Source organism: Penaeus chinensis, chromosome 25 (genome assembly GCF_019202785.1).
Source record: "Penaeus chinensis breed Huanghai No. 1 chromosome 25, ASM1920278v2, whole genome shotgun sequence".
Classification (NCBI taxonomy): Eukaryota; Metazoa; Arthropoda; class Malacostraca; order Decapoda; family Penaeidae; genus Penaeus; species Penaeus chinensis.
Genome location: NC_061843.1, coordinates 991,884 through 1,001,751, shown reverse-complemented (window position 1 = coordinate 1,001,751; position 9,868 = coordinate 991,884). Strand labels below are relative to the sequence as shown.

At 36.6% G+C, this 9,868-nt stretch overlaps 1 long non-coding RNA gene across 1 annotated transcript; it reads right to left on the bottom strand.

Annotated features, from left to right (window-relative positions):
• Nucleotides 1–179: 179 nt before the first annotated feature.
• Nucleotides 180–7,717, bottom strand: LOC125038477. The gene is made up of 3 exons (XR_007116056.1): nt 7,581–7,717; nt 475–674; nt 180–314 (listed from the first exon to the last, which is right to left on the bottom strand). It is a non-coding gene; the product is annotated as an uncharacterized LOC125038477 (long non-coding RNA).
• Nucleotides 7,718–9,868: the final 2,151 nt, after the last annotated feature.

The window sequence follows — 9,868 nt, the reverse complement described above, 5'->3', positions numbered from 1 at the left end:
CTTAAAGTGGATTGAGCCTTTGGTATCTTGAGTAAGGCATACTCGAGTCGCCTTTTCGCTTATAAAATACCTATTTGTTGACTTAAAAAATAAAATCATCCTTTGCGGAAGAAAAAATATACAGACAAAAAAAAAAAAAAAAAATATTAACAAGAATGTACATGAGAAAAAAAAGTTAACATCACTGAACTAAATTACTGGCCTGTACTTGAAGCTTAGCACCATAAAGAGGGCAGGGGCGATCTGGTCACATGTGGTGTCCCGGTACCGTAGGTTATGGAAGGATGTGCAAGAATAAAATCCCATGGTAGATTCTGCAAGGAAAAAAATGCCGTCTTTCTTCTTTTTTTTTTTTTGTCTCCCTGAAAACTCTTTTTGACTTTGATACGAAATGTTTCAAATGGCGTCTAAATTTTGTTTCTTAATTGATGCCTTGGCCGTAATATGCAAATACGAAATTTAAGAATAGTTTACCCATATGAGACGTAGCTGCTGCACAAAGCGACCTCGTGTTCCCGCCCGATAGACGTACGGGGTGAGTGGCAGGTTACTTTTGTTATCCTGCCGGAAGAAGATGGGCTGGCCTGGCATCTCACACATTCTGGTAGCCTCTGGCCTTCCAGCTGCCTTCATCACCCCAGATTTGCTTGATGAACTCCAGGGTAGTGGTTCTCCTAAAAAAAAAAAAAAAAAAATACACATACATACATATATGTATTTATATCTACCTATCTATCTCTCTCTCTTTATATATATATATATATATATATATATATATATGCTGTGTAAATATATGTGACATGTGCTCCTAAATGAATTGATATTCATTTGTTAAATTGAGGTTTACAAGAGAACAAAAGATTTGCTTTGTCCGTACAATATTGCTTTTTGCATATTGACACATTACATAAAGAAAAAATATGTGTATTTCACTGGAGTAAAGTATGTATTTAATACCATAGTCATACAGCCCTGACATTTTGAACATGCATATACATATAACTCTTAATAAACAACACTCAGGCATCACAAAGGATCCTGGAAATCTCACCACACGAAACTTATCACGTCAAAAATAAGTCCTAAAAGAAGAATCCATGTTAATGTTAACTGAAAACATCAGCATGCATTTAGCATTAAGTGTTGTCATCTGGATAAACGGTTTCTGGAAAAATAAATTAACTGTTTCATCTCTTGTTGTGCTTTCAACGCGAGAGAGACTTATTTCATTTTATTTTTTCTCCATTGCCTTATTATTTTTAATTGATTTGTATGCTTCTGTTTCTCCTCTTTTCTGTTAACAAACCAATTAGATGCCACTTTGTCACAAACATTCTAAAGAAACTGTGATTCTGTACATATTACTTTATAGACACACTCACACACATATATATATCTACGCATGCATGCATACACACATACATTAATATATATATATATATATATATATATATATATATATATATATATACATATATATATTTATAAACACAAACACACTCAAATACTGACGTTTTATCAGATATTAGTGCACTGAAGTCACGCGGCAAAAATTACATTAAATTGCAGTTATTTACGCTTACGTTTCACATGTCCGTTAGCTCAGATGGTAGAGCACCACGCCAGATCGTATCTGACATCCTGGAGGTCGCAGGTTCGAGTCCTGTACGGGCTACACTTATTAAAACTTCAGGAGACATATTATAATATCTGTGGAAATTGCCACAGATATAATGGCAATTTCATGTACACTATGTATGAATTCACAGACGGGTATTGGAACGCGGTTGTTTACTTCATCGGCAGCTGTGGTCGCCGAACAGCATCAGGCCCTATTGTAGGGGATTGTAGGTAAATTGCGTTCTTTGTACAAGTTTAATCATCCTATAATTATAATTTTATGTTTTATAAGTGTGTTAGCATTCAATTATGTGCTTTAATTGAGTGGAGTGTGTGAATTATTACAAGTTTAATAGTATATATGACAACGTGGCCACAGTTGTTACGTTCCACAGTTTTGTTTGCAGTTTTACGTATAAGTACGGACATGGAAGATATGGATGAACATGTAGAAATTGTATTTCATCAGTTATGGAGAATAAAGGAAGAAGCAACAAGAATTGTTTTTCTCCAGAATCCATTGAAGTATTCATTCAGTAAACAAATTCCAACAAAGAGGGCGAGGCCGCAGCGACACTATGAGTTCTATGAACGCCATCACCCTTGCGATAAATCCCAGTAGTGAGGCAACGAAAATGACGCAGTTTTGAAGGTTGTGCGTTTTCTGTGCATTTCCTTACGTTTTCTATGCAAGTTGAAATTCCCGTGCGTACTGAAATCATGCATACATAATGTGACCTTATGATACATTATCGGCATTGGGTAGGACGGCCACAGTTGACAAGTACTATAGACGCTTTAGGATGGGTAGCGGGAAGAAAAGGAGAGGACTCGCTTATTAAAAAAACATATTGATGAATTTTCGCATACGTTTTTTTACATGGAAATGTCAGATCTTGTTTCACTATTGCTTTGAATAAAAGTTGATGATGTTATTCCGTATCAATGCATGATTGTTGGGGTTAACTAACTGGTTGTGTGCATGTGCAAGATTTGAGCTTAAAAGTCAATGCTGGTCTGGCGGTAGATTAAAACTTGATCCTGACGCTGCTGTTCCACACGCTGTCTAGAGATCTGGGTGATACTTTATTCCGGGATTATGTCGCGTACAAGAATTGCAATAGGGTAGCGTCTATGTAGATATATATAATATGCACACATACACACATTTGTATAAACTTGGTGTATATATGTTTATATATACTTTGTGGACAGATATAGCTAGACATAAAAGTATGTATATTTATAAAACTTATGTTATATATGTAAATATATATACATATATTTACATATATATTCATATATACACACACACACACACATATATATATATATATATATATTCATATACACACACACACACACACACACACACACATATATATATGTTATATAGATATATATTAATTAAAACTCATTCATATTTGGCACTAGATTGGTACCTGTTAAACCCCGACCGAGAACGGTTTTCTTCAGGAAGGCATACTCGAGTCACTTTTTTGCTTATAAAATATTTATTTGTTGACTATTTTCCTTCATTTTCATCCACATGATATGGTAAAAGCAACGCTATACAATGAACAACTGTTAACAAGAGTACACATAAGCACATGAGAAAAAAAAAGGGTTTACACAACTGAACTCAATTACTAGTCTGAACTTGAAGCTCAGCACCATACAGAGGGCAGGGTCGATCTGTTTCAAATGACGTCTAGACATAGTAAATATTGCTCGAAATTACAATCGCTTATTGATTAATGTATAGGCCTTAATATGCACAAAGCGACCTCGTGTTCCCGCCTGATAGACGTACGGGATGAGTGGCAGGTTACTTAAGATGGGCTGACCTGGCATCTCGCATATTCTGGTAGCCTCTGGCCTTCTAGCTGCCTCCGTCACCCCAGATTTGCTTTATCTACAGGTTGCTTTTCTCTTAAGTACTCTGACACGCAACCTCATCAAGCACCACGGCTGCATAAAACGCTAAGCAACATCCAGCAGCCGCCTGCAGGCCCTTTATGTGTATATACATGAATATATATATATATATATATATATATATATATATATATGTATGTATATATATATACATGTATACATATACATATACATATATACATATATATATAGATATACATATATACATACATATATATATATATATATATATATATATATATATATATATATGCAATATATGTATTTGCACATATATATATGAATATATATATACATTTAGAATGTGTGTGTGAGGTCTGTGTGTGTGTGTGTGTGCATATATATTTATATGAATATATATTTATATGTATATATGACATCTGATCCTAAATGAAAAGAGATGCAAGTATATATAAAATATCCAAGTGATATTCTCATGTTAAAATGGGGCTTACAAGATTATAAAAAAATTGCTGTCCATACAAAATTGCCGTTTGAATACACATTACATAAAGGAAAAGTATGTGTATTGCCAATAGTGTAAAGTATGAATTTAATATACTTATATCAGTCCTAACGTTTTGGACATGGATATACATACATATCCATATATGAAGTAAGATTTTTGGAAGTAAGTTTATTCTTCCTAGAATAGCAGAACATGAGAAAATGCATCACTAACTCCTAAAAAATAAACAAATATCAGGCATATCTCACCAACATCCAAGGAACTTATCACGTCAGAGATAAGCCTGATAAGGAGAATCGAACTGTACTCTCAATGTTAATACTGTTCATTGGAAACATTAACTCTTAACTTTAGTATTAATGGATAAATAGTTTCTTGGGCCTTTTTCAATGCGAGAGAAACGAATAATTTTTTGTTTTTTTATCTGTTGATTTATTATATATATTGATTGGTTTTGTATACTTCTGTTCCCCGTCTTTTCTGATAACAAGTCATTTAGATGCCAGTTTGTCGCAAACCCTCTAGAGGAGCCTTAATTCCTTGTATATTAATACACATACATACATCCACACACGTAATATATATATATATATATATATATATATATATATATATATATATATCACTGCACATTTTGACATTGACTGTTATCTTCAATAAGATGCGTTCTACAATTTGAAATTCAGAATCAAATGTAAAGACAGGATGAGAGTTCTCTATGATCCGTATATTTGTAAAATAGATTTAAAAGTTAATGCTGGTCCAGAGGTAGATTAAAAGTTGATTCTGGACGCTGCCGTTCCACACGAACTTTAGATATCTGGATGCTACTTTGTTACGAGATTAGCTCATATGTCGCGTACAGAAGATGCTATATGGTAGCGTCTATATATGAGCACACACAAATACATATATACGGAATAACATCATTAACTTTTTTTCTTAGCAATAACGAAACAAGATCTGAAAGTTTCAAGTCAAAGATGTAAGAGGAAATTCATTGATATGTATTCAAATTAGCTGTGAGTCCTCCTCTTCATCCCATTACCATCCTAACGCGTTTATAGTACCTGTTAGTGGTGGTCGACCTGCTCGATGCTCGATAATACACCTTAAAGCCACGTCATGTATGCTCGCTTTCAGTATGCACGGAATTTCAACTTGTATAGAACACGTAAGGAAATTCATAGAAAACGCACAAGCATTTTCGATGACTCACTACCGGGTTTTGTCCCTCACGTGATTTCTTGGCGACTGGGTCCTTGGACATCAGTGTTAATGAAACTGATAAATGCCATTATATCAAATGGGGATATAAACGAGAAAAGCCAGGGTATTGTATGGATCGAAGTCGCCTGAAGTTTAAAAGTATTTAGCCCGTACAGGACTCGAACCTGCGACCTCCAGGATGTCAGATCCAATCTGGCGTGGTGCTCTACCATCTGAGCTAACGGACATGTAATTGAGTAATGAAATATCTGAAATTTAATGCAATTAACTCCAGCCAGGTGACTTCAGTGCACTCACATTTCATAAAGGTTAGTACTTGTGTTTGCTGTTTGTTTGAGTGTGTTTGTGTGTACTTATTCGTTTGTAGTTCTATTTATAAAGTATTTGTAATTTAATGTAACTTTATTCACGTGAGTTCAATGCACTCATATTTTATAAACGTTAGTGTGTGTGTTGGTTGTTCGTTTGTGTTTGTGTGTATTTCTTTGTATTTATCCGTCTTTGTGTTTCAGTGTATTTTTGTTTTTGTTTTTTCTTTTGTTTGTTTATTGTGTTTGCTTGAGAGTTTGTGTCTGAAAGTGTTTGTGTTTGAGTGTTAGTATGTAACTATTTGTGTTTGAGTGTGTTTAGTTAGTGTTTGCTTTTGTGAATGTTTGAAAGTGTCTGTATAGCTTGATTTTGTATTGTTAGGTGATTATATTTGTATTTATGTATTTGTGCTTATTTCTTTAATGATTAAATATACAGATCATGAAATTTCTCACTGTCTTTACATTTGATCCTGAATTTCAAACTGTAGTATACATCTTACTGCATAATGTCCCCCAAAATAAGTTTGAAGAACATAGTCAATATCAAAGTATGCAGTCATATATATGTGTCCCATGGGTCGAGGACGAGGTGGGTGAGCTGGACCCTGTGTGGCTTGGTTTGTCTGCCGTGTCTCTCCCTCTCCCCTGGCGAAACGTGTTCTTTTATGCGGCGGCCCCCTTCGTGGGTGGATGCTTACTTACGCTGTAGAAGTGCTAAAAGAGAAAGCAGAGCGGGCACCTGCATCCGCCCAAGGAGGAAACCCCCCTTCATTTACCTGCACTAAGGCCACTCTCTTTGATAACTGGTGACAAGCGGTGTTCAAGAAACTCTCGTTGACATCTGGTGACAGCGGTTCTTCTCTTGTTCATATGTGTGTTTGTGTATGCATGTGTGCGTTTATATATATATATATATATATATATATATATATATATATATATATATTAATATGTAGAGAATCATGTATCTAGAAATTTTGTGATAAACTGGCATCTAATTGGCTTACCAACAGAAAAGACGGGGAACAGAAGTATACAAACCAATAAATAGAAATGATAAGAAATTACTAACTAATATATATATATATTTGTCTCTCTAGCATTGAAAGAGCCTCAAGGGATAAAACAGTTAATTTTTACCCCAGAAACCGTTTATCCAGATGACATTAAAACTAATATTTTCAATGATCATTAACATGGAGGGTACACTTCGATTCATCTTTTCGGACTCATCTTTGACGTAATAAGATTCTTGGCTTGGTTGTTGGTGAGATTTCAAGGATCCTTTGTGATACGTAATATCTGTTTGTTATTAAGAGTTAGTTGTGCATTTTCGCATTTTAGGGAGAATATACTTGATTTTAAAAATCTTACTTTATATATGAATATGAATATGTATATCCATGTTCAAAACGTTAGGGCTGATATAAGTATGATATTAATACATACTTTACACCAATGGCAATACACATACTTTGGAAATACATGGATGACTCGACCATCGCCGCCGCCATTGACAGTTCCTGCCCCGACCACTCCGCCATCCAGCGTATCCTCGACAACCTCCTCCCCTGGACCACCGCAAATCACGTCACTATCAACCGCCAAAAGTCGGTCGTGATGCAGTTCGACTTCTCCACCAAACCCGCCCCCGTGCTCATCCTCACGCTGGACGACCACCCGCTAGAAGCAGTCCGTTTCACCAAGCTGCTCGGCGTCACCATCGACAAAAAGCTCTCCTGGATGCAGCATATCAGAGACATCGTGAGGTCTGGCTCGTAAAAGCTTCACATGTATCGCCTCAAGTCCCTTTGTGTCCCACTTCCGACGCCACAAAATATCTACAGTCTATTCATCCTGTCCAAACTGACCTACGCCTCCCCCGCCTGCTCCCCCTCCCTCACCGCTACCCAGCTGCTACAACTCGAGAGGGTATAGAAAAGGGCAGCCAAGATTATTCTCGGTCCTGTCTATACCTGCTACGACAGCGCCTTGACTACCCTAGGCCTCACCTTCCTCGCCGCTCACTACACCTCCTCACTGCAGCAGTTTGGCCTGAAGCTGCTGTGCCATCCACGCCACCGCGACCTGCTGCCCCCAACGCGTCGCCGCCTCGCCGGGCCCTACGCGCCGCCAACACACTGGTGCCCATCAGGGCCCGCACTGACCGCTACCAACGCACAATACCCACTCTAGTCCGACGCATCAACGAGCACTAGTCAGTGGACCGCCCACCAACTCTTCTACGAGCATTAGTCCACAGTTACTAGTCCAGCACTCCTAGCTTACCTGTTCTTGCACTTGTCTTTTGTTATTTTGTTTCTCTTGCTTTTGTTATTTTTTCCTATTGATTTTTCTATTGTTGTTATTTTTTATGTGTTTATGTATATAGTCTGTTTCTTTACCTGTATTTTTATGTATATTTTCAGCCCCTAACTGCATGAGATTCAATAAACCTATTATTATTAATACACACAAAGATCTCTCACACACATTCGGAGTGTATGTGTGTATATATATATATATATATATATATATATATATATATATATGTATGTCCATGTATGCATTCATATATGTTCATACATACACATATATATTCACATATATAACGGACCAGCAGGCAGAGATAGCAGGGTGACATGGATATGGCCGCCGTCACTGTGTCGTGCTGGATGTTGCCAAGCATTTTATGCAGCCGTGGTCCGTGATGAGGTTGCGTGTCAGGGTACTTAGGAGAAAACCAACCAGGAGATCAAGCAAATCTGGGGTGACGAAGGCAGCTAGAAGGCCAGAGGCTACCAGAATGTGTGAGATGCCAGGTCAGCCCATCTTCTTCCGACAGGATAACAAAAGTAACCTGCCACTCACCCCGTACGTCTATCGGGCGGGAACACGAGGTCGCTTTGTGCAGCAGCTACGTCTCCTATGGGTAACTATTCTTAGATTTCATATTTGCATATCATGGTCTATACTTTAATCAATAAGTGATTGCAATATTAAGGATTTCGAGCAATATTTACTATGTTTAAACGTCATTTGAAACATTTCGTATTTCGTTTGCTCTAGAGGTCTGGATGACACTTTATTGCGGGATTAACTTTTATGTCGCGTACGAAAGATGCTATGTGGTAGCGTCTGTACTTAAAAGAAAAGTATGTGTATTGGTGTAAATCATGCATCTAATATCATAATTATGTCGGCCCTAACGTTTAGAACACTCATATACATAAGCATATTCATATATAAACATATTCATATATTCATATATAAAGTAATTTTTTTAAAAGTAAATTCTTCCTAGAATACGAAAAGATAAAAAAGTCCACAACTAACACACACACACACACACACACACACACACACACACACACACACACACACACACACATATGTATAAATGACTGCACACTTTGACACTGACTGTGGTCTTTTAATTAATTTTGGGAGACATTATGCAAATAGATGTGTACTATAGTTTGAAATTCAGGATCAAATGTAAAGACAGAATGAGAGAGTTCTTTCTGATCCGTATTTTTCTTGTACATTGATAAGATAAATAAAATATGTTAAATAAGATAAATAAATACGCAAATACAAACACACTCATACAAATCACAAAAACAGGCTTCACAAACACAATCTTCTACAAACACTCAAACACAAGAACAAACACACTCAGACAAAAACACACTTAAAAACACACACTTAAACACACACTCAGACATAAACACACTTAAAAACACACACTTAAACACACACTCAGACACAAACACTTAAACACTAATACACTCAAACACAAACACAGTTTAACACTAACACCCAAACAAACACAATGAAACACAAACACTCAAACAGACCCTCAACCAAACACAGCAAACAAAAAATACTCAAACAGAAACATTCAAACAAAAACATTATCAATTACAAACACTCAAATGCAAACACATACAAACACTCAAAAAACAGTTACATCCTAACACTCAAACAAAAACACAGAAACACAAAGACACTCAAATACAAACGAATAAGTACACACAAACACACTCAAACAAACAGCAAACACCCGTACTAACGTTTATGAAATGTGAGTGCACTGAAGTCACCTGGATGAGTTGAGTTAATTGCATTAAATTTCAGATATCTCCTTCGCAAATTACATGTCCGTTAGCTCAGATGGTAGAGCACCACGCCAGATCGTATCTGACATCCTGGAAGTCGCAGGTTCGAGTCCTGTACGGGCTACACATATTTAAACTTCAAGAGACTTCGATTCATACAACACCCTATTTTATGTCGT